This window comes from Phyllostomus discolor, chromosome 6 (genome assembly GCF_004126475.2).
Source record: "Phyllostomus discolor isolate MPI-MPIP mPhyDis1 chromosome 6, mPhyDis1.pri.v3, whole genome shotgun sequence".
NCBI lineage: Eukaryota > Metazoa > Chordata > Mammalia > Chiroptera > Phyllostomidae > Phyllostomus > Phyllostomus discolor.
The window spans coordinates 3,399,381-3,424,402 of record NC_040908.2 but is presented as its reverse complement, the minus strand read 5'-3'; the positions used below and the strand labels follow the sequence as shown (position 1 = coordinate 3,424,402).

Here is a 25,022-nt window from a genome sequence, read left to right as displayed (position 1 = left end):
GGGAAAAACGGCCCAGGCCAGCCAGGTGAAAGCGACACTGCGGAGACCGGAGACCCTGCCTCAGGGGCGCGCGGGAAGCTCCGCGGAGCTGGCCTCCAAGGGAACTGCAGTTGCAACTCATTATACACCCGACAACGCAGTACCTAGAATTTAGAGCAGATGTTGCGTGGAGGGGCGGGGGCGGGATGAGCCCAGAGAAGAGAAGTCCGAGAGTTACTTGAATGAAATCCTCAGGATTACACAAGCTTTGTCTCTGCCAGAGGCAGACGGGCGGGCCAGGGCAGCAGGTGGAGGGAGGGACAGGGCTCCGGCCCCGGAGCCGGCTGGAGAGCGCGGCCGCCAGTGCACACGCTCGGCCGCAAAGGAGCTCGGAGGTCAGACCGAGTCTCAAAGGAGCCCCTCCCCCACCCTCAGCACCTGAAGCGAAGCTCCGGGGGGCACAGGCTTGGGGTCGGTGCCTCCACCGCTGCCGGTGACATCCTGTGCCGCCCAGCGTTACAGACACATCGACAGAACGTGCCTCCGCCAATCCTGGCACCACACCGTCCTCACCGAGACCGGGTGCGGCTCTCGCCACCGGCCCTGTGGCAGAGCAGCTGCACCTCACGGGTCGGGGTCCAGAGAGCCATGAAGGAAGCGCGACCATCCTTCCCGGGCACGGGAGGAAACTGGGCTCAGAGAGGTTAAGCCACTTCCCCAAAGCCACACAGCTGGTGGGAGGGCGACCTTTCACCGGCAGGCCAACGCGTCTGCTGGGGGCTGGGAGGAGCGGGGGCACTGGTGAGGGAGAGAGCAGGGCAGGGGCGCGCACCCCCACGTCGGACCCCCGGAGAGTTCGAAGGTCACACTGTGGGAACAAAGCGGTGCTCCATGCCGGCAGATTCCACCGGATCAACGCGATCCAGGGAAAGGACTCCATCCCAGCACCGGGAGGCCTGCCGGGACTGCACCCGGGTTCTAATCTCTCCACGTCTGCAGCCCTCGTCACTGTCCCCCTCTCTGGTGCTGGCCCTCGCCCGCGGGTGGGGGGCGCCCACGTGCAGGGTGCACATTCACAGCTCACGCTGCCGTCCCTCCGTGACAGCTCAGGGGCCCCTCGCAGCCTTTCTCGGACAGCAGGCAGCAGGCACAGAGGACATGGAGAGCCTGGCCACAGAGGACAGGACGCCACCTCACCCGCAGGGGAACTGCAAGCGCAAGGTGCTGGTCCTGGCTCAGACCCTCCTCCGGCCCGGAGACGGACCAGAGGCTGGGAGGTCTGCGAGGGGCTGAGGAGGGGGCCCGGCCCTTGCACTTGGCCCGCCGTGAGCTTCACAGACTTGAGGCCTTGCACAAAGGTCCCTCGGGCCAGTCTCCTCAGTCCCCCCGCTCCTGTCCTAAGAAAAAGTCACCCTCCTCAAGAGACTGTCTCTTCCGTCCCGCCCGCTAACGGGATTAACAGGGCTCCCTTAACTCTTCCTAAAAATAGCGCCCCCCCCCCCCCCCCCCCCCCCGGCCAAGGAGGGTCAGCGAGTGACACCTTAATACAGATTGAGCAGCTGCAGCCGTGGCCGGCTTGGCCCCAGGAATGCAGACGGGATCCTCCTGAGCACGGACTGACCGGCACTGGGCACAGCTGGACATGCGCCACGGGGGACACCTGAGCCACGACTCCCAAGGCCCGATGGCAGAGGAGGAACCCGGGAGCCAGGGCCTCCCCTCTCCCAGCCGCTGTGCAGCCCGAGCCAGCTTCTCAGCCTCTCTGAGCCTCGGGCCCCCGTCTGTACCGCAGGCAGCGAAGGGCACCTGCAGCACCAAACCTCATAAGGGGCCGGGAGAAGAAAATAGAACCCGAAAGCAATCCGAAAACAACCAGGCTAGAGAAGTTCTTACAGTCGTGGGGGGCGGGGGGGGCAGTGGAGGGGTTCACTGTGACAGTACTTCTGTCCTTTGGAAATGGTCGTCAGGAGTCATAATTACACACAACGTCATGCTAAACAGCAAGATCTCACACGTGTGCAGATTCCTAACTTATCAGCAACTCTAAGAATCCGTCCTGAAGCAAAATTACACAGATTGGGGAGGGGGGGGGAGAATGTTCATAAACTGCGGGACTCGAAATATTCGCTGTCCTAACGCTGGAGACCCGTCGCACCCCCCTGAGGGCAGGCCAGGCCACAGGTTTGCTTGAGCCGATGACCTTCGAGGGGCTGGATGAAGGTCCCCCCTCGGAGGGGACTTTGCCTCCAAGCCGAAGCAGAAGGAACCATCATATTGTTCTGCCGTCGTTTCTCTTTCTGTCAAGAGACCCGCTGCGTCACCAGGGCCGCCGTCAGCCTGGATCCCAGAGGGACAAGGGCCTAGAGCGCGCCAGAGCCAGCAGTCAATGGTCAGGTAACTTGGGTGAGAAGGAAACCCTAGGACATTGCAAACCACGAAGGTCTGGGGCAGTGTCATTGGTTGCTGGAGTGTGACGCAGCTGACTGATGCGAAGCCACGTTCTTCCTAATGCAAACCTGCAAACAACCTACACAGTCAGCTAAATAAATCACTCACCTACATATGTGTGTATGTGTGTACACCCACACACGTAACTATATGTGACACATTATAACATATAGAAATACGCATGCATCCCTACAATAAAATGGTGCATACGGTGGCACAGAAAAATATTCTCAATATGCTGTTAACTTGAAAAGGCAGAGTGTAAAATAGTGCTGCTGACAAAGGATTCGTCTCTGGAATACTTTTAGAAATCTATAAATCAATAAGAAAAAGATCATTTATCACACCCCCCCCCCGCCCCTCCACGGGCAAAGGAAATGAACTTGCAGTTCCCAGTGGAGGAAACCACAAGACAATAGGCGCTGACAACGTGTGGCACCGGCCGGAACTCAGGCAAAGGCGAACTGAAACAATCACCAGACACTATTTTACACTCATCACATAAACGAGGTAAAATGGCAACGTCTGACCTGTACGTGCTACAGAGACGCGGGGCAAAGGAGCTGCTTTGTCCCTGCAGCAGGGAGAACAAACTCGGGGATCAACCCAACCGGATCGGGGAGCAGGCGGGCCGCAGGGCTGCGTCTGCGGGGCGTCAGCCGGTCCAAAGGGGTCCCCTCTCCGGGCGCGCTCCTGCTGGCTGTCTGCGGCCGTGCGAACTCGGCCGAGTGGAGCAGCCGACGCCGTTACCTCGCAGGCAGGCCCTCCTCAGAGACGGTCTGGACTAGGGTCCTCACACACATTTTGACTAAGGGTTTCGAAATGAAACCTTGCCCAGATCCTCGATAAAGCACAGACATGGGGGCTGCCGGCAGGCAGAGCAGCCCCCCGCCCCCCGGCCACCTCCTGGCCTCTCCTTCTCAGGTCCCCAGGTCCCCCCACCCCCGTGGCTCCTCTGCGGAGCGGTCAACAGCCTGCAGAGGAGTGCCCTCCGGGGAACAGCTCAGCCACGAGTCTGAGGGCGGGAAGGACAACAGGTGTCGGGGCTCCTCCCGTCGTGAGAACAGGTAACCGAGCTCCCCCGACAAGCCCTGCGGAGGGCACTCCACCAGCCCGGGGACGAGCTCAGCCGGGGGGCGGGCGGGGGGGGGGGGCGGCCACCACGATGTGGCAGCTGGTTTCTCTCCAGGTCCACAGAGGACCAGGAACATCGGCCGGGAGGAGGAAGGAGCAGCCGGAGAAGACGCAGGGCCCGGAACCGAGGAGGGGACGGGAAGCGGGACACAACCCATGGGAGCTCACGAAGGCCCAGGGCGCTGGGCAAAGGGCCGGCAGTCTCGGCTCCCCGAGTGCGGGAGGGCCCGGAGACCACCCCTGAGAAGGCAGGGTGTCCCTCTCCGCTTTGCCCCTGGTTGCGGCGCAGCCTCGGAAAAGGTGCTGGGAGCTCCTTTCCCAGACGGGAAACTCGCTTCTGTGTCCTTCCGGCCCACCGAGATTTCCTGTGTGTGTCCTGGGTTCAGAGATGGGGCGCAGTGTGGGGGTCCCAGCCTGTGCCTGAGACCTCGGGCGGGAGAACAGGCGGCAGGAGGGGTGCCCGCTGGGTCCCGGGCAGCAGGCAGGGCATGGGCAGAGCTAGGGAGGCCGGAGGGACTGGCTGTCCGAGGCTGGGGCCAGGGGCACCCGGGGAGAGGCAGGAGAAGCGGGCGAGAGCCCAGGCACAGAGGGCCAACTGCTGTGTACCCCAAGTGAGGGGACAGCCACGGAGAACCTGGACCCTGCCTGCAGGGGGCGCTCAAGGAAAATGCCTCCTCCTTGCCATCTCTTGAGTAAGCTGAGGAATCTCTTGGATGCATCGTCACTTAAATTAACCAGCCCCTTACACGCTCCTTAGCTGAGCACTCTCCTTGCCAGAGGCCACGGGCTGAACGGTGTCCCCCCAGACTCATAGTTTTGACATCCTCCTGACACCCAGGACCTCAGAATGCAGCTGTATCTGGAGGCAGGCTCTTTATAGTGGTGGTTCCATTAAAATGGGGTCATGTGGGTGGACCTGGCCCGACCTGACCAGCGTCTCTCTAAGAAACCAGGACACACGCACACACAGAGGGACGGCCGTGTGAGGACACAGCCGGGAGGTGGCTTCCTACCAGCCAAGGAGAGCGGCCCCAGAAGGACCCAGCCCTGCCGACGCCCTGACCTCAAACCTCCAGCCTCCGGGGCTGCGAGAGAGAAATTTCTGTTGTTTAAGCTGCCGAGTCGGAGCAAACACTGAGAATGGCGTGTAGTCAAGTGGCGTACCCAGCACGAGGTGGGGAGGGGAGGAGGGGACCCAAGGCCCCCAGCCCCTCCAAAGCCAAACAGCATCCCTCTCCCTGAAAGACAAAACCAGAACACTCCTGTGAAAGCATCCCGTAAACGGGAGGCGGCGCCCCAAAAGTTCAGGACGGACCATCTTTCCTGCTGGCCAGAAGTGTCTAGACGGGGACCTTCCAGCAGGTCTCCCCACCCCCCCGCTCCCCCGTGGTAGCCACACAAGACCCTCATCACACCCGGGGCCACTCCGAGAAAGAAAACACCTCTTGCTCAGAAACGGCACCACGTCAGGTCTTTGATTCAAAGAGGAAAATCAAAAGGACCAAGATTTAGATAACAGGAAGTGTTTTTGAGGGTGGAAGACCACGGGGGGGGGGGGGCGGGGGGGAGGGCAGGGGAGGGAGGGCACCCGCCGCTTCCGCGCCTCTCCCTCCTGCACCCTTGGGCGCACTGTGCCCTCAGCCCCTCACCCCCTGCTCCCCCCGCCCCCTCACAACAGGGCCTCGTGCCGCCACTTTGTGCAGGCAAGACGGGGCAGGTCTGGGGCCGAGGGCATGGGGCCGGTGTCAAATGCACGCGCTGAGTGGGATTGTTGACTCAAGAGTTCCTGCAGCCGGGAATCTGGCCTGCGTGGGGGCGGGTCCAATGGCCAGGCGGGTAGGAAGGGGGGGGCTGTGTTGCAGGGAAACCGTGACGTGACGAGGAAGAGACCATCCTCGCTGGGAGGGAGGTGCCGCAGGGCCGCCTCCGTCTCCGGGCCTTTTCCAGCTTCTGCCGGCCGCCCACATCTCTCGGCTCGCGGCCCCTTCCTCCACCTGCAGAGCCAGCAGCAGGGACGCATCATCCCCAGCCCGTTCTAGGTCACAGGGCCAGGGGACTCACACAGCGGCATTGGCTCCACCCAGGTAATCCAGGATGCTCTCCCCAGAGGCAGCTCCGCAGTCTCACAGGGCAAAGCCCTTTCCGTGTGCAGTGGCATCGTCACGGATCCAGAGATTAGGTCATGGAGCCTTTCGGAAGAAGCCCTCAGCCTGCCTGTCACACGGCAGGCACGGACAGAGATGCAGTCCCCAAAGCTGGGGCGGTGGCTTTCGGCCTCGGGGGTGCACAGAGCCCCGGGCAGCTCCCAGGCCTCCGGAGGCTCACCCTCGTGTCCCCGGTACAGGATGGGACCAGGAAGCTGCACTCAGTGAATAATCTTCCCATCAACCCCCCACAGGCTCAACCGCCCGGGAATGAGAGCGTGCAGGTGGGGGCGGACCCGGGATCTCGGTCGACAGACCCCACTGAGCAATCTGTTCTAGGCTGGAGCCACGCCTGCCGGTGTTACCGCCGCTTCGGAGCTGTGGCCCCTCAGAGAAGCCGCTCAGCCGTGTCCCCCCTCCCCCTCCCCCGGCACGCCAGGCCGGGCCGAGCAGAAACTGCGTGAACAGCCCGAGGACAGAAACGGCCTCCACCGGAGTCTTCTTAGACTCCCTAAATCTAACAGGCCGTTACGAACGAAGCTTCTGCGACGGGAGTCAGGAGATGAAAAGTGACGGGGCTGGCGTTAACCATAAATCACCCCCTTGCAATACAAATATAGCAAGTCATTAGCGTCCACGCCATCTGCAGGGAACGCTGCCCGAGAATCCGGTGTGGCTCCGGGCAGCGCCGTTCGCTCGCCACCAGAGCACGACGAGGCTCCTGGCCAGGATGAAGCCCTGGCTGGAGGTGAGCGTGTTCACACCCACAGATGACTCTGGGAAACTGGCTCCCGCACAGCCTTAAAATAAAGACGAATCAGAAAAAAACAAAGCTGAGCCCCAACATTAACAAAATAACGAATATGGGTAAAGAACTTGAATGTACAGAAGCCTGCATCATCCTGGTGACAGCCGCCCCGGGCCGGCACCATCGGTGCGCGAGCCAACCAGGGAGCTGAGAAGTTTATGGGACGTGGGGGGCTCCCGGGCCCCCGAGCAGAGAGCAGTCCGCCAGGGCCCGACCCCTCTGCCAGTCACTGCGCAGGGCTCACAGAGGCAGCCTCGCATGTGGGGGTAACAGAACCAGCACCCACAGAATGCACATTCTGGAATCCCGTGACACGATCTGGAACAATGCAAAGTATCTCCCCAACCCTTCGCCAGGGCCGCACCCCCCCCCCCCCCGAGAGGGGAAGCTGGGTTCCTGGCTGACTCGGGGGGCAGGCGCCGGCCGCAGGCTGGAGGGCCCTGGGGCTGCAGGGAAGACACACCCTGGACGGCTGCAGCCCTGGGCGTGCCCAACTCCCTGGGAGGTGCTGCGGCCCAGAGGCTCTGGCACTGTCTCCCTCCGAGATACGGGGCCCACGGTTGAAGTCGGGGTCAGCGCCGTGGGCGCCGGCTGCCAGGGCCAGGCGCCCGTGCAGCGGCCTGGCAGAGAAGGGCTCCCAGAGGGGCCGACGCCTGGGGCTGAGCCGAGGGGACAGCTGAGACGACGGAAACACCCCGATGCGTCTGGGCGATGGCAGCAGGCCAGCCCAGCTGGAACAAAGGGTGGACACGGGGCAAGAGGCCACGGTGGCCCACGGCCCAGGCCGGGAGCCCGGAGCATCTGTCCACCAGCGCCAGCCAATTCCACCGTGCTCGCGGAGGGGGAGGGGCGAGTGCTCCGCGAATGACCCAATCTGTGTCAAGTGACACTGCCCCAGTCGTCCCCCGAGGGAGAGGCCATGCGGCTCACGTCCGGGTTGGAGCCGCCGCGGGGAGGGCTGTGAGCCCCTCATGCAGGCTCAGCACCCCCATCCTCTCCCTGCCCCCCCAGCTTTGAGTCTGCCGACCCCAGCTGACCCTGACCGCCACCACCAGAGAGTGGCCAGTCGAAGTCTGGGAAGCAGGATCGACACGGGGCCCCACCCACTGCTTCCCAGCCCGAGGATGAGGAGGATGACGGGCCGGCGGCCTCCCACACACACTGGGACCCACGTCCCACCCCCACAGCGCTGTCCTGGGCTGACCTGCCCGCGCTCAGTCCTGACCCCTGGCCAGTGGCCCCGGGAGGCAGGAATGTGCCCTCTGCCCTCACTTCAGAAGCGACCCCTGGAGAACGTGGCTGAGGCGATACCCTTTACACCCCGAACTCGACCATCCCCCAGTGCTGACCGCCACCCCCTGGGTGTGTTCCGTGCAGGAAACACTCAGTGGGCACCGAATGGGGGACGGTTCCGAGACCGAGCCACCGCCGAGAGGACAAATGACGGCCCGTGGCACACACCCAGCCTCCGATGTCAGCGCTCTGCAGTCTCCTGGGCCTCTGGTCCGGGGGCACACTCAGGCCGCTCCGCAGCAGGTCACAGGCCAGGGCAACACCCACGTCCTGCGTGGAGTTTCAGACCGCCCCCCACGGCCTCACCACAGCCCAAGCCCTGCCCCCCGGAAGGACGGGTCTCACGCAGCAAGGACCCCAGTGCAGCCCCTCTATGGGCACTAATTAGCGATTCGGCAGGACCGGGGCCAGGCCACACCCCAGCAGACGGTCCTGGCTCTCCCCCCAGCTGGAAGAGCAGACACGAACTGGACCCTGGCAGTTCCAGCTCTCGACCCCAGAAACCGTGTGCTGGGGCAGCACACTTCTCCACAGGGACATCCCGGGAGAAACCCCGGAGCGCTGGGCCTGGTGTAGGGGACCCGGGCCAGGTCAGCCAGGTCAGCCAGGTCAGCCAGGCCAGCCAGGTGTTGGGCCGGGGGGTGGGGTCTCTGGGGCCTGCGATGGATGAAGAGGGTGCAGGGACAGCCACCCCAGCCCGGCCGGCACCCAGGAGCCCAAGACAGTCCTGGGGTGGCCGCCGTCGCCCCTGAGACCTTGGCTGGTGGCCGTGTGAAACCCAGAGTCCTCAGCTGTAAAACAGGTACGGCCCCAGGAGAAACCCTGGGAACAGGTGGTGACCGCAGCTAAAGGGTTAGAGGTGCTCCAAGTCTAACCTAGCAGACCCCTGCACACCCCCCAAACAAAACAAACCTGAGCCGGGCTGCTATTCGCCACCGCTCACTAGCCACAACGAAGATACAGAACACAGATCACCTTCGTCAGAGGTCCGCCGAGACCACGGGCTGCCTCCCGGGGCAGCCCACCAGCAGCCCCCAAACTCGGGGCGGCGGTTCCTGAGAAGGGCTGAAGGGCCCTGTGGCACCCACAGCCGCAGAGCGGCCCTCCCAGAGGCGAGGACACTGAGGCAGGGGGGGCAGCGCCTCTTCAGCACCCGGACCAGACTCCAGAGAGTTCCACCCCCGGCAGAGAGGCAGCGGCGCCCGGAGCCCGGGCCGAGCCCAGGAGGCTCGTCTGAACAACAGACCACTCCAGATAGTGCCGTCGTCATGGCGACCGAAGTCTTAACAACTTTGGCATTTCCACAGCCTTGAATCGATCCCGGCTCTCCAAATTAACATCACAATGGAACAGTATTTGCATTTAATTCATTTTAATTGGCTTTTATATAACAACAGGGTGAGTGAGCTGTTCAGAGCGGGACCCTTAAAACAGCAAGATGAAAGCTCATAATTTAAAATTTCCGTGTTTGGAAGAATTCTTCAGTGACTTCCTGGGAGTGTGTTTTGCTTCTGTTTTTTTTTTCCTGAGAAGACAGCGGGCCCTTCTGCCTGTTGACAGTCGCGGTTCCGACGTTGTTGGCCATCGCACTTTAAAATTAAAGACCGGAGAGGCCGGGCCGCCAGCCCGAGGCGTGTGAAGTGGGTGCGCACAGGAAACCCTGGCCGGGAGCCGGGCCTCGGGAGTGGCGTGCTGAATGAATAAATGTGGGCCGGTCCTCCGACCTCAGCCAATGTGTGTGCCACACCTGGCGCCAGGTCCCCGCACGAGGTTTCACCGTTTTCGTCGTGAGTGAGGTGCTGCTCCTGCCCACAGAGGGCGGCACCCTTATCCGGGAGGGTAAGGGGTGCCGGTAGGAGGGGAGGGACCTCCCCAGGGAGCCAATGCCTGTCCCCGCCTCCGTCATCCAGCACCCCCCAAAGTCCCACTGAACCCCCACCTCCCGCCCGGGCCAGGTACAATCCTGAGGCGGAGCCCCGCGCGGGACGGAGGGACGGAGGGATGAGCAGGCATGTCTGGTCTCTGCCCACGGGAAAAAAGGCGTGTTTTTTTAAAGCCACTCCCCCCCGAGAGGTGCTGTGACGCTGACGGTCGAGTACAGGTGCGCAGGGCACAGGCAGGGAACAGGGACCAACCGGCAGAAGCAGCCCTGCCCGCTTCTGGAAGGATGGGCGGGTGCCACGAGTGGGGGGGGAGGGGTTCCCAGCGGAAGGACCAGCACGTGCAGAGGCCCAGAGGAGTGGAAGGGTGGCAAGGAACTGCCCACCAGCGCAGTCTGGATGTGGGCATGGGGGAAGGACGAGGAGGGGAGGATTGGTAAGGGAGGGCCGCAGGGAGGGCCCTGCAGGCGGAGCCGGGCACTGGACCTTGTCCTGGCAGGCCAGGGTGGACAGCACTGAGCAGTGCGAGCGAGAAGGCTCCTGCCGGATCTGCCCGAGCAACGGGCCTGGGGGGCAGGGGGCTGCAGGCTCTGGAGACCAACGACCAGAACGCAGGCAGGTGACGGGGAGGGTGGTGCAGGTGCGGGCGGAGAGACTGGGATCAGCCCGGGATCTCGATCTCCATGGCTAACTCGGAGACCAACTAGACGGGCCGGAGAGAAAGGGAAGCTGAGAAGGGGCCACAGCGTCGGCCAGCCCTGCCCATCCGTGTCTGTGGACAGTCACGGTGGCTGGGGGGCACCTGGGAAACTTGGTTTGGATGACCCGTCAGCGTAAGACCCAACAAGCGTGGCTGAGACCAGACGGGGTTTTCTCTGTGTCCCGGGCTCGGGCAGCGGTTCAAGAACGCCACCAGAAACCCAGCCTTCTCCCGCTCCACCGTCCTCCCCACGTGGCTTTCAGCCTCGTGGTCTCAGGCTGGCTGCCGACTTCCAGAAATCACATCTGCCTTCCAGGCAGGCAGAAGATGCACGGGCCTCGAGCCCTCCACCTTGGGACTCGGGCTTCTTCTTCGAGGAGGGAGCCTGCACAGGAGGGCAGCCAGCGCTCTGGAACTCACTCCCGGCTGGATGGTGGAGCCTTCGGTCATCGGCCTCAAACTGGGGGGGCCCTCAACTCGCTGTCCCCCGGGCCTGCTGTCCTCCCGCCCAGCCTCCCCAGGGCCGACTCCCTCATGTCTCTCCAGACTCTGCTCCAATGTCACCGCCGCACGCGGCTTTCTCTGACAGCCCTGTTCAGTGTTCCACGCTCACCCACCCCCACCTAGTACCCCCGCCCCTTCCCCAGTTCACTGTTCCCACGGTCTTACACCGTCTAGGTCTCACTACCTGGGACCCACATAACCGACTTCCTGAGCAGGCCGCCCGCTGCTCCCGGCGATGGAGACGGCAGGACTTCCGCCTGGGTCGCTCTCAGCCCGGGGCGGCACGCGGGGAGCTGAGTGAGTGCATGAGCGAATGCAAGAGAGCGGCTTCCCCTGCCTGGGCATTCTCTTTCCAGGCCCCGTCTCTGCTTGCACAGAGACTATTCCATGCACAGCCCCCGCCCGTGGGAGGGAAGAAAGACCAGAGCCACGTTTGGGAGCCTGGGCAGCAGTGTGCCGGGAACAGCAGGTGGCTGAGCAGGCCCGGGGGGCTTCTCGGTGGAGGCGATCCCTGGGCGAGGCTGGGAGCTGTGAGGGCGATCTGAGGAGGGGCAGGGGACCGGGTGGGCTAGCGCATGTCCCTCTCCCCAAAGGATGGCGCCGAGGACCACAAGGGGCTCTCGTTCCCACGTGGCCCAAACCCAGGGCCCACCCTGGGGCGTGCTCTGCCATCCAGGACCAGCCCCCTTAGCTAGGCACAGTCAGGGCTGGACAAGTTAGTCCCCGACAGTCCTGCACTCCAGGCCCCCACCCTACCCCACCCCTCTGGCCCTCAGGTCCTGACAGAGGTGACCACACCGCGGGCTGTCATCCAGGAGGCGGTTTCGGGGAGCTGGTTGCTCAGTGCACGCTCGGATCTGAGCCATGCTGGCTGTATCCGGACAGGTGTTTTCAACCCGAGCAACTGGTCCCCCGGGCCATGCAGGCTGCTGATGCCGGTGCCGGTCCTTACGTTTGCACAGCATCTCGGGGTCCACGGGAGGTCTGGGGCTGCTGCACAGCGGTCCTAGAGGCAGGGTTTGTGGTCCCCACCCCACAGACAGGGAAGCAGAGGGGCCCAGGCGGTGTCCAGGCAGACCCCAGGGACCCACACGGAGAAGGTGACAGTGACGGTGGTGCCCTGGGAAGGGGGCCGGATGGGGACAGAGGCCACCACGGTGCCCTCTGCCTCCAGGAGAACGGTCTGCTCCAGTCCACCAGACAGTGAGTCCGTCGGTCCAGCACCGAGAAGAGCTCTCTCCAGTCTGCAGCTGGAGCTCATGGGGGCTGTGCACCGTCCGCGCCCAGGGCGCCGGGGGCGAGGCGGGTGCTCTTGTTCGGATCTTGGTCTCCTCTGCGGGGAGAGGCCCAGGCCCGCCTGTCGGGCCACGGTGCGCACAGAGGCTGGGGTCTGCCCCCCTTCTCGTGCCGCCAACGCCTGGCTCAGCCAGCAACCCTGCTCTGTGCCCACTTTGGGCTGCGAGGAGCCCGCCCGGGTCCCCGCCCCTCAGCAGGCCTGTGCAGCACCAGCGCCCGGCCGAGGGGCTGCCGGAGACCTCTGCCTGTGACAGACGGCAGACAGGAGGGGAAACAGTGGGCGACGTGCCTTTTGCTGATGCACAGACTGCGGAGACGCTCAGGGCAGGAGGAAGGGGGGACGCCCAGCACGGCACCCCCAGCAGCTGGCGCTGCGGGCACTCCGTCTCCGTGGGCCAGAGGCCGCGGAAACCCAGCTGGGTGGGAGGAGAAAGGGAAGTGCCCCAGGTGTCGACAGGCCTGAGTGCACAGAGCTTTCCACTCAGCTGACCCCCGAGTGACTGCCTGCCTTTGGAAACCATGAGGCAGGGCGGGGCCCGAGAACAGGCACCAGGCACGGACGGGGGTTTAGTGTATACATGTGCGAGAGGCAGCCTGGGAAAGCACTGCTCTGTGTCCGGGAAAGTGTCGATGAAAGTTACGAACAGATCCAACACAACAGCTGGTGCAGGACCCCACCCCCAACAAGGCCCGGGCCCGCCCCCAGGACCTTGTGGGGAGTTCTGAGCCCCCAGGTAGCCGGTGGCGTCCGCTGGGGGCGGATCAGCCCATGGCTCCTCCTTGGGTCCGGCTGTCTTGCCTGGGTCACACCCATGACACAAGCCCCCAACTGTCCTGCTCACCTTGTACCCCGGGCCCAGAGCAGGCGAGGTGTGCCCCATGTAACCGCTGACGACATGGGCGGTCACCTCGTGGGCACCAAGGAGAGCCCCAGCCCTGGCTTTATTAAAATAGTTGGCTCTGCTCGCCGTGCCGGGGCGGCATTCCCCAGGTGCACGGTAAGTGCTCTGGCCAGAAAGGCAGGTTGCGCTAATAGGTATGCAAACAGAGCAGAGGGCAAAGCTATGTCACCCACCACTCTTAGGTCAACACAAACAGATGACCTTCGTTTAGGAAAATTTAACTCACGCCTAATTTCAGACGTGCCCCGTACAGGGAGGCGTGTCTTTTCCTGGGACAACTGGGAGACCCAGGTCCCCACAGGGCCATGCCCAGGCTGCCTGGTAACCTCCCCGCCCCCAGCGGCAGAGCGCCCGTCCTGCTTCCGCTCGGAATCCTGCAACAACCGGAGGCCCCGGCTCCCAAAAAGAACGATTTTGAACACGGGAGTCACGCTGATTTTTTAAAAATACGGTTTTCTGATGAGGAAGATGCAGAAATAATTCACCAGATGTATACGGAATTTTGCTGACAATTGCATTTCTCTCTTAAGAGCATAAATATGGGCGGCAAACTGTAAAGATGTGATTTTTTTTGTTGTTGTTAAATTTCTCATCCAAGAAACTGTAAGTGATCGCTGACCTAATAGCGAAGGCACCTCCTGGTTTTTCATATCTCATGGCGGTATTATGGGCCTGGAGAGGCAGCCCAGTCCCTAAGCATCTCCCTCCGTCATTTACCCTGAAATTAATCTCTCGTATTAGCCAATTTCTCCGATGGCTGGCCTCGTTTCCAGCACCTTCCCGCTGCCGACTCAATATCCCGGACTCAGATTAAACCTCTGAAAAATGACGGGAATAACAGCCTAAGAAGTCTTGGGAGGGAAGTCTCCACGAGTCAGGAGTGGCTCTGACGAGCGCCCGGGTGGCCCTGCTGACCAGCCACTACACGGTCCATCAGCCCCGTGTCAGCCCCTGGCCACCCCAGGTCAGCCCAAGGGTCACCCCAGGTCAGCCCAAGGGTCAACTCCATGTCTGTCCGGTATCCACTCCAGGTCGGGAGCAGAAGCTGCACAGCGACGGGAGACAGCCCCCCCAGCCCCCCCTGGGGTTCCTGCAACTCACGGGAGCCAAAGACGAGCGGTCTCGCCCTCGGGAGGTCACGAGGGAAGACGGGGTGGGGAACGGGCGGAGTTACTTTCAGGAAGGGAGCTGAAAACCGTCAGCCTGAAGGACAGACAATAAGGAGATTACACCTGGAATCGGGCCATTGCGTGAACACTGGCGCTGACAAAAGATGGAAGCAGGGGGCCGCTGCGACCAGGACATCCAGCCACCTCGTGAAAATACCCCAGGTGGCGCTGGCTGGTGTGGCTCAGTGGACTGAGTGCCAGCCTATGAACCAAAGGGTCACAGGTTCGATTCCTGGTCAGGGCCCATGCCTGGGTTGTGGGCCAGGTCCCCACTTGGGGACGTGTGAGAGGCAACTGTACCTCTCACACATCAATGTTTCTCTCCCTCTCTTTCTCCCTCCCTTCCCCTCTCTCTAAAGATAAACAGCCCTGGCTGGTGTGGCTCAGTGGATTGAGCACGGGCTGAGAACCAAAGGGTCACGAGTTCGATTCCCACTCTGGGCACATGCCTGGGTTGTGGGCCAGGTCCCCAGTAGGGGGTACATGAGAGGCAACCACACACTGATGTTTTTCTCCCACCCTTCCCCTCTCTCTAAAAATAAATAAATAAAATCTTTAAAAATAAATAAATAAATGAAATTTAAAGAAATAAAATACCCAAGGTTAACAAGGCACGAGCCACAAAGGCTCCTTCCAGGTCAAGAAACACAGAAGATGCCCAAACCCAAGCACACACACAAAAAGAGGAAACACTGTCTAGGCCGAATACTAACCCTACCCTCTGCCATGTTGAAACGGTGAATTTCTCGGAAGACAGAGGACATTTTTCTTCATGTCGCTGTTAACAGGGTTACTCACTATTGAATTTAGATGAGATTAACAAATCCTAATGATGCAAAAAAAAAAAGTTCTAATGGTGCATCATGATCATTTCCTATCAACCCCAATCATCCCAAGTACGGACTGTGCGGGTGGGTTCCAGCCAGTCTGACCACAGAAAGCCTTCGCCGGGCAAACAGAGGGAGTAAACACGGTTATCAGAGGGCTGTGTTCTTGGGCTCCTCTTAAAAGCTTTCTTTCCCCTCCTAATTGCACAAGTCCTACACACCCAATGGTGAAAATTTAGAACGCAGAAAAACACGGGAAAGCAGGAAAGGGAAACCACGGTGCCATCAGAATCAACCCGCATCAGCCCTTCATCCGGTACATTTCCCTTCCCGCCCCCTTTCTCTCCCGGACGGAAGTGAAATGAAACTCCCCAGTCCCACCCCTGCCCTCAGCCCCACAGTCAGGAGAAATGCCTCCACTGTGGATTTTCAACTTCTCCAGCCAACACCTACCACCTACCTACGAGCCTACTGGGACACATGGACCCATTTCAAAAAATTCTTCAATCTTCGTTAACAAGACCACTTTGAGGGGAAATCTGGTCAGGAGTTTGCACAAAGACAGATACTTGTGTCTGAAAATAATACAATGAGTACTCCCTGGTTCTGGCTTCTCTCTAATTCCCCAGGAGCCCAAACCAGGAAGTTCAGGCCCCAGGTTTCGGAGGTCACCAGCGGTCAGACCTCCCAGAAAGAGCAGAGTTGCATCATCACAGGGGGGAGGTGTCGCTGATGTCTCCCCTTAAAGGAGCCGTGGGCAGCTGCTACTCAGAGCAGGGGACCTCGAGTCTCCGAAGTCAGCCCGGCCACCAGCCTCCTTCCGAGCTGCCCTGGAGCTCACCGCCCTCACTGCCCGGCCCTCTGCCCTCCGCCCTCCGCCTCCTCGGAGCTCCACCAATCTGTCCCTCCACGTTATCAGTTTCTGCTGAATGAGGATGTCAGCTCCTAACATGGCCGTTACTAAAGCGTCCGTGTTTCCTAAGAGGTTCACTCTTTTAATTTTTCTGCAGTCCGTTCAGCTGTGAAAACTCTCTGCTTTAGGTTGGGTGCGCCCTGTCACTCAAGTGTACCTTTTCAGGCATTTGCGCGGAGTTGTCCAGCGGACAGAACGCGGAGGTTATTAGCCCTGAGCTCCCTCGGACGAAGGAGGAACCTGAGACGTGGCGATAAAAAGCCACCCATGCCCAGTGAAAGCCAGACAGCGATGACGGGACGGGGTCAGTCCCCAGCCCCTCCAGCCCCGCCGGCTTCCAGACCGCTGCCCTGCGGTTGTTACGCATGCGCAACGCCCCCTCGCCACTGGGCCAGGGGCGCGGAGAACAGCGCTGAAGCGCGGACCGGCCCCGCACACGTGCGCAGGTCCGCCCAGCAAGCCCCTCCGCGCAGACGTGCACGCTCCCGCGGGCAGGGCTCCGTCCTCCCTCCTCTGTCTGCTCAGGTTTCTGCTCAGGCCTCAACAGATCGGGGGATGCCCCCCCCCCCCCCGCCCCCGCGCCGGTGAGCGTGGCCTCCGGGACTCCGCCCACTGCTTCAAGTGCCAGTCCCTTCCCGAGACGCCTCGCGGACACGCCCAGAAGCCATGTTTGCCAGCTCTCTGGGCGTCCCCGAGCCCAGGCAGGTTGGCAGATAAAATTAACCACCACAGCTGGGATTTTCCAAGAATCTTCCAGATCATTCTCATGAGGCCACTTTCGGAGTGACGTCATCCACCTGTTTGGGTTCCCCCACCCTAGCTGTCTTCCTAACTGCCCGCACGACCCCCTCCCAGTATGCCTGCCCCCAACCTCCCCCCCGCCATCCCACCCCGGCCGCAACAGCTAATTCCGTGGAAACCGGGCTCTGTGAGGCGGCGGCCCACGGGGTGGGAGGCGACGCGGAGACTCGGTGTTGATGCTCGTGCCGCCGGCGGTGCCGCCGGTGGTGGGAGCTGGTGACGATGAGGGCGAGGGTGGTGGTGATGGTGAGAATAAGCATGAAGGTAAGGGTGGGGCTGTCCTGGAAAGCCAGCCACCGGCCCGGGACGAGACACAGCGGGAAGGTGCTACACGCCACAGGGAGACCTGGGCACAGCTTGGCATCCCTGCCAGAGAGCACCTGGACTCCTCACCTGGGCGGCACCTCCCCCCCCACGCCCCCCAGCGGTGGTGAAGATGATTCCCAAAAGCACACGTGTCCGTTCACCTTACAGCCAGCTCTGAGGACAGCCCTGGCCCGGCCAGGTTACTTTCGGGTCAGGCGCGCGCACATCACCAAGAATACATGCCAATAAAAGCAGCAATTCTGCACCCCGTCTCCAGACAGAAAGGAGGAAGGAAGAGCACTCTCCCGGAATAAGAAGGGATCAAACGCGCCCAGGGCCTGGGCCTCGGCATCTGCGTGAGGCTGGTTCCCACCTTTACTTACTGGGCAGGAGAAAGACACCGGGGAGTCAGAAGACGAAGCGGCCGCCATGTCTTGTCTCCCACCCCTGGATGCAGGCTGCCCGGGCTGCGTCACCGAGCATGGGATGGGCACTGCCCGACTGGCGGATTTTTAATAAAGTCTGGTCCCTGCCACTGCCACCCCACGCTTCGTGGAGGGGAGAGGGAGACAGGGAGAGGGAGAGGGAGGGGGAGAGGGAGAGGGAGGGGGGGAGTCTGCAGTCCTGCCCGCCCACGGCCAGCCTCAGCGCTTCTGGACATCCCACGCTCGCTCGCTCGCTCTCTCCGCCGGGAGTGACTCTCCAGCCACACACATAAATACAGAACACGGCACAAGGTTGAAAATGACTTCTTGAAACCCTAGCGATTGATTCTGAGAGGTTCTCGCTTCCCTCCAAAAATGGATTGCAGGGCAGCAAAGAGAAAGGATGCGAGGGACAGGGAAGGGAGCTGTCGCCAATTCCATTTTCTGGAAACACAGGAAGGTGGCAGAGACCTGAGCATTTTGCTGCCGGTGGGGGGCGGGGAGCGGGGAGCGGGGGGCGGGAGGGGGGCCTCTGGGATCACACACCACTGCGCAGACCCGAATCCCTCCGCCGTTCCCAGGAGTCCCGGTGGCCCGCTGGCACGCACACACCCAAACTTGATCAACGCCTTCCGAGCGCTTGGGGAGGGTGGGGGGATGAGGGGTCTGGGCCTCCTTATTTTGTGCTCCCCCAAGTTCAGGGTCACTTCATCCAGGACCCTGAGAGATGCTCTTCGGGAGACGTGAGCTGTGACAGCCCAACCCAGCGGCTCCGGGCCTCCGCGTGGCGCCCCTCCCTGGCTCGCTTCCAGGGCCCGCGAAGCACACGCATTCACAGACTCTCACACATCAGATGCCTCGCTACTACAGTCTGGGTCAAAACATGCCTGGAACTCCCTGCATCTGAAAAGAAATGCTTAGGAACAGAGGACGCCCTGCCCCCCACCCAACCCCCCAGAAAACATGTAAATAGCCAATAGCAGCCACCACTGTTTACTGCAGCCAGGTGAGCAGCCAGACGCGGCTGGACACTCTGCCTCCGACCTCAGGGGAGGGACGGGGGCAGGGCGGGGGGGGGGGGGGGGGGCAGAGCCAACCCTCTGCGCCGGGCCGCAGGGGGGCCTGCCTTTCTTCTCTCCCCGCTCAGACTCCTTCGTCCGGCCCCCCTCCCAGACACCTACGCCCGTCCTGGCTGTCAGCACAGCACGGCCTCCCCCGAGGCCCCGGCCCTAGTGGTGGGGGTGGGCCTCCTTCCCACCCCCCCGCAGCACCTGCCGGGCTGGATGGACCAGTCCCACCTGAGGCAGGAGGAGGCCAGGGCCCAGCTCACCAAGGAGCAAGGCACACTTGGGAGAAATGCTTACTGAGGAGAGAATCAACTAGGGGGGCAACAGGGCTGGGGGGGATGTGTTGAGTGAGACGACAAAACCTGTTCAAACACTGACCACACGACTGCAGTGAAGGGCGAGGAGGCTTCGCTCCTGGAAGAGGCGGTGTGGGGCTGGGGGGAGGGGTGCAGGGATGGGACGGAGGGGCGGGGCAACAGGTGGTGTGGGCCAGTTAGATGGGGCAGGGGCACAGAAACACCCTGAGAGCCCAGGCGGGGGCGAGCCAGCGAGCAGAGGGGAGTCGCCCAGCGCTGTGGGTTGCAGAAGGGTCTCAGGTCTCAGAGCTGGGAGCCACTTCAGGGCTCTGCTCGGAGGTGTCCTGGGGGGCTGCACGGGGGCGGGGGGTGAGCATGGGGACAGCTCCGTCCCGCTCACCCGAGAGCCCTCAGCACGGAGCCTGACACAGGGGCACCTCCCTTGCTCCCGGGCACCCAGAGCAAGGCAAGGCTCTGGCCAGGTCAAAAGGGTGTGGAGTCTGTGGGGAAGGAAGACTCCCTGGCGGGGAGCCCTGCACCCCAAAACCTTCCTCCTGTCTTCAGGATCGCGCAGTCAGCATTGGACAACCCCGAGTGTTCTCAGCCAAGGGTCGGAGACCCACCCCTCACTCCTGGGGCTTCGTCCAGTGAGGCAGGGGGCAAGGGGCTGATGCAGGCGGGTCATGTCCCATCCCCCCACCCCCAGTCTCCTGGCCTCCTGCCTCCCTGGGCTGCACCTCGGGGTGAGAAGTGCACGTGGAAAACACAGCCCCGGACTCACAGGCGTGGGGGGCATACTCGGCTCGTAAAGGGGCATGAAGAGCGCCCAGGGAGGCCCCTCTGCCGCCCCCAGGTAGGCAGGGGAGGGCCGCGCCGGGAAGAGAGCCTGCAAAGCCTTGGAAGGTGTCTGGTTAGCCAGGCCTCATAAAGGCAAAGATACGACGCTCTGCCTCAGAAATTCAATTATGCTCGAAAGGACAACGCCGAGGCAGGGCCCTCGTAAAGGATTTACTGTGCTTTCCAGATGATTAAAAAGAAATTCTTTAGACTTCCACCTCACTCACCAGTGCCTAAGAAACGGTCCGCCTGCCAAACGGTATCGATTTACGCGAAACCCTCACGCTGTTAGTTCCCCACCTTTTTTCCTGTGGTTGTTTCCGTGGAAAGGGACTTGAAAGAAACCATTTTTCCCCGAGGGGCCAGCAGCACTGAGAGAACCCCTCAGCCTGCTCCACGATCCCCACACACGATGAGAAACTCAACCCAAAGGGCCACGACCAGGTGCAGGCTTACATGTGGACTTGAAACCCCTACAGAAACCCAGCGAGAGGGCAGTGAGCGGTGAATCCCCGGGCAGAGCACGGTTCGAGTCTCCGGTGCCCTCCCTCCCCGAGCGCAATGACATCAGGTGCAACAAACTAGCAAATGACACATAATCCTCCATCAAGTCTGGGCTGGCACCTCATAAATTGGTAGCATTATCCGGCAACAAACAAGTGTGATTTAAGGACTGGCTGGAATGCTGAGTTCTAATACAAACCTGATCCTTATCTCGGTAACGTTGCAGCCGCCAAGCAGCTTACTCTTTGGTGCCAAATAAACTCTGAGGCTTCTTATGAGCATCCTGGATTACCACTGGTTCATAAATGGGTGCTGCGAATTTGGCACTTTAACACTTAGGAGTGGCAAGACGAGGTCTCGGAATAAGGGCGGGGGAAGGACCACAGGAGTAACGAGAAGACAGGCTGCCCGGATGCCAGGCACTCCACATGGTATTTTATGGGAATGGCAACCCTAGGAACTGCACGTGTGAGGCCCCGGAGGCAGGGGGTGCAGCCCTGGGAGATAACACCCCTGCTTCACCTGGATGGAGACTGCACAGTAGTGCCAGGTAGGAATGCACCTGGGTTTGGGCGGGGGGCAGGGGGCAGGGGGAGGCCATTCCTGGTCCCTCCTGACCTCTCACTTGGCACAGCCCTGTTGCCAGAAGAGGGCATTAGATAAATTCTGAAGCAATCTGTCCAAGCTTTTACTTCTCCTGGAGTCTCTTCCTAGGAGGTATTACTGGGGATGCATGGATCGTTGGCTAGAGTTTGGGCAAAGCTCTGTGTCTCAAGCCGAATGACCTTCCGGGCATCCGATTCTCGATTCCGAGTCTCCCCAGTGACTACCCCATGCTGGCATCTGTTCCCCACCTTACAGAAAGCGTCCAGTGGAAGGTCAAGGGGGCAGGCAGGGCTAGAGCTCAGCCCCAGCTCCCACGGCGGGCGCGAGGCACAGCCCCCAGGCCCTCTCTCTGGCGCATTATTCAGTAAAACCCCAAGAGCTCAGGGATTACAGGACCTTTCAAAAGTGAAACAGAAATCGAGCTAGGGCCAAGACGCTGGCTTGCTCGAGGCCAAGGGCTGGCTGTAACTAGGGGGAAAGCTACCCAGCTCTTGGTCTCCCTCCTAAGAAAGCCAGACAGATTTTCTTTAAACTGTTACTAGGGAATATGATTGTGGGAAAGAAGTGGGATTCAAAAGTCCCTTCTCTTCCAGGATACAAAGTCATTTTACGAAACGGGCTGCACCCTAAGCGTGCCCCCGGCATCGAGCAGGGTGAAACCTCCGCTCATTCGCTTCCTCCCCCTGCGCCATCACGGCTGGGATTCCTGGTGGAAAACAAACACCCCAGGAACCAAACCAGAGCCTTCTGCGGCTGTGCCAGGAAAGCCTGCCGCGCATTCCGGCTTCCCTGACAGCGCCCGCGGAGCACCTGTCTCTGGGAGACGCAGCGGGGAGCCAGAGGCAGCCCCGCCACGGTCCCCTCGCCCCTGCCAGCCCAGCCGTTTCAAGAGCCTCCTGCGTGGTAAGGTTGGCTGCCCCCTCAGTGAAAGGTTATTTGTTGTTCAGCCTGGGCAGGGTCCCCAGGAGAAGACACTGGGAAGCTGCAGGGAAGGAACCAGTGGCCCTGGCAGAAGGCGGCTGCCAGATGGCCCTGCAGGGTCTGAGCTAGCCTTTGGCGCTGTTGGCAGGGCTCTCTCCCTGAGAGCGCATGGCGACGCGGTTAGGGCAGTGGGAACGCTCACTGCGGTGCAAAGTTACCAGTAGCAGGTTTCCGAACTAAGTATTTTTAAAATTAAGGTGTGGCACTAGGATGCAGGATCCTACGTGGACCCTTGGCCTCCGGCGTGAGCCTGATCAAAGGGAGTGGGCAGGGAGGAGGGTGACCCGAGGGTGTCCAACGGGGAGGCCCAAGGCAGGACTCGCCGCGGGCGCACTGGCAAACACTCTCCTCCAGGGGGAAGCAGGCCTAGCCAGGACGCTCCGGGAGCCGGAGATCCGGCCCCGCCGGGAGCGCCACTTCCACCCCATGGCTGCCAGATTCCACGGGCTGCACGCACTAGGCACTTGTTGAATGAAAGGGCTCCGCACCCTCGCAGGCGCTCCTTGGCCAGAAGCAGGGCCCCAGCTCGCGCGCCGGAGCCTTCGTGGCTGGTGACCGGCCAGAGCGCCGCGCTGCACGCTCCCGCACACCCAAGGCGGCACTGCCGGGAGGTGGGACGCGGCGGCGGCGGCGGCGGCGGCGGCGCCTACCTGCCGAAACTTTCTCGAATCTCGGTGCTTCTCGATTAAGTTAGGGCCGTGAGAGAGGCGCAAAACACGAGCAGAAGGGGAAATGTAAGAGCCCCACCCACGATGAAGAAAATATCTTATTTTAAAAGGAAACCCCAATTAACGTGGCATCTACTATGCAGCAGATCTATCTTGAGTGCGTTCTCGTTTGAACTGTCACGACAGACCCCGAGGGAGGAACTGCCCCCATTTGCAACCCAGAAAGGTGGGGTGTGGTGGGGTGTCTGACCCAGGTCGCAGTGCAGGTCCCTGAGACACCAGGGTTCCTAACTCGGGAACAGGGCTCTGAGTGTCGCCCCTCCGCCAGGGAAGAAGGAAGCGGATGGCGGACATGCCCCCTCCCCCGTCAGAGCGCAAAGATGACCCACGTGGGCCGCGTGGACCTGCCTCCCGGCGGGGCTAGTACAAGCTGCCCCGGAGGCCCGCGCCAACCCCTGGGGATCCCAGCTGTCTCCGCGGGCTCCGGAGCTCCGCACTGCACGGGCCAGTGGGGACAGGGTTGGGAGCGTGGAGCTGGACCGCCCACGTCCACCCCGCCACTCCCGCCCCACGCAGAGCCGCTCGCGCTGCACACCCACCCGGCACCAGTCCCCACCAGCAACTGTCCCTGACACACGATTCCACAAACGCGGCCCAAATTGTGCACACACGGATCCCCACGAGGACACGCCATTCCGGGGACACACCAGCGTCCTGTTACCCACAACTCCACCACACAGAGAAACACAGGCACCCCCCCCCAACACACACACACACGCGCGCGCGCACACACGCACACACACGTAGAAAGCCCGGTCACAGTGGACGCTAAGGCACACGCCCGCACTCCCGCAGCCAGCAGCCCGCCCCTCGCCTACCTGATTCGGCGCAGGACACAGTCCGCCGGCTTCCCGATCCCAAGTTCGGCGCCGCCGCGCTGAGGCAGGCGCTGGCCGCTGCCCAGGACGAGCGCGCCGAGACCGGGAAGGGTGGCTAGGATCGCCGGCCTCCCTGCGCCCGCAGCCGCCGCACCGGCCCTGCGTTCATCGCCGTCCAGAAAAACAAAAGGAAGCCGTCAGCAAGGGAGGGAGCGAGCCCGTCCGCCGCCTGCAGACGCAGAGGCCCGCCTGCCCGCCCCGGGAAGGAAGGGACGCGAAGGCGGGGCCCGGAGGGGGCCGGGGGCGGGGCCCGCGGCCTGGGGCGGGCGCTCAAGTTTCCTGCGGACCTGCCCCCGCCTCGACCACGCCCCCACATTAGCCCCGCCCGGGCCCTCGCTTCGGCCACGCCCCAGCTGGTCCCTTGGCGCAGGACCTCTGCACCTTTCCACACTAGCCCCTAGCTCCTTTAGGCGCGTTCTCGGCGGAGCTGCACCCCAGCCCAGTCCGAGCCCCGCCCGACTTCGGGTGAGGGGAGTCCTGCTTCCGCCTCCCAAACCTTTGGCCTCTGGCCCGCGGGTGTGGGAGAGGCCGGGAGGCGGCGCCCGAGCAGAGCCGGCCCTGCGCCAGATCCCCCGCCTCCCGAGGTCTCTGCAGGAAGTGCGGCTCCCGTGGCCCAGAAGGGGAAGAGGCCGAGTCGCCCCAGGCCGCCGGCTAGGCCCCTCTAGCCACCCCCGCACCCCTGCTGTTCGTCCCATGAGCAGATACCACCAACCTTCTGCGCCTCCTGCAGGGCAGGAGCGCGGGGCCCGGAGCAGGGAGACCGGCCGGGGCTCTGGTTGACTGTGCTACCTCCAGGTTTGGGGGGCAGGCTGCCCTGGCGCCCAGGCCTCTGCTCCCCTCCCGTAAAATGGACCGCAGGAGGACCGGGCTTCGGGCCCTTCCCTCCCTGACGCACTGTGGGTCTTCATTCTCTGCCGGGGAAGGGACTTGGTTGATATGTCCGCCCCAGGGACAGGTGGCCTCCTGGGCCTCAGGGAGAGGCAGACGGTGTTCCTGACGGACTTCCTGCGCCCCCCTGCCCATGGCACCTGCGTCAGAGGGCAGCAATCAGGCACTTCTCGCCAGGAGCTCCGGAAAATCGGGGCCTTGGCAGAGCTAATACACACCCACGCCCACCACTACCTCGGTGGCCCACCCTAAACATCCCTGAAGAAAGGTAACCACAGAAACAGCCATGATGCAGAGCTGGGCCTTAGTGTTAGGCTGAGACAAACTGCCTTGCTAGCGCATCTAGGGAAAAACTCAAATCCTCCTCCATAAAAACACAGCGCGTGAACTCCCACTACCCAGGAGGCGGCAGAGAGAAACAGCGGCGGGTGGCTTTCTGCAGGGATCAGGTAGGGCCTGGCAGCTGGGTGGTCTGCACCCAGACCCCTCTCCTCAGGCAGAGGGCAGGACGGACCCCCAGAGCAAGCCAGTCTCCTCGTCGGCCCTGCTGTGAGCATAAAGGACTAGGAAATGAGGACTGAGCACCAGCAGGAGCAACAGCCTGGACGCCTGCCGTGCAGAGCCAGCTCTGGCGCTGGGCTGCCATCTTCCCTCCTCAGCAGGGACCAGTGGCCGGGGCCGTGGTGGGGGCTTCCTGGAGCATGTCCA

At 62.1% G+C, this 25,022-nt stretch overlaps 1 protein-coding gene across 2 annotated transcripts in view; it reads right to left on the bottom strand.

The window, feature by feature from the left end:
• HPCAL1 (hippocalcin like 1) overlaps window positions 1–23,673 on the bottom strand; it is a 75,877-nt gene extending 52,204 nt beyond the window's left edge. The window contains exon 1 of one of the 2 annotated variants that reach the window (XM_028517177.2): window positions 23,367–23,673. The gene's annotated coding sequence lies outside the window, so the exon portion shown is untranslated. The remainder of the gene's footprint in view (window positions 1–23,366) is intronic. The other variant, XM_036027652.1, reaches the window with a different exon arrangement.
• Between the last annotated feature and the right edge of the window lie 1,349 nt (window positions 23,674–25,022).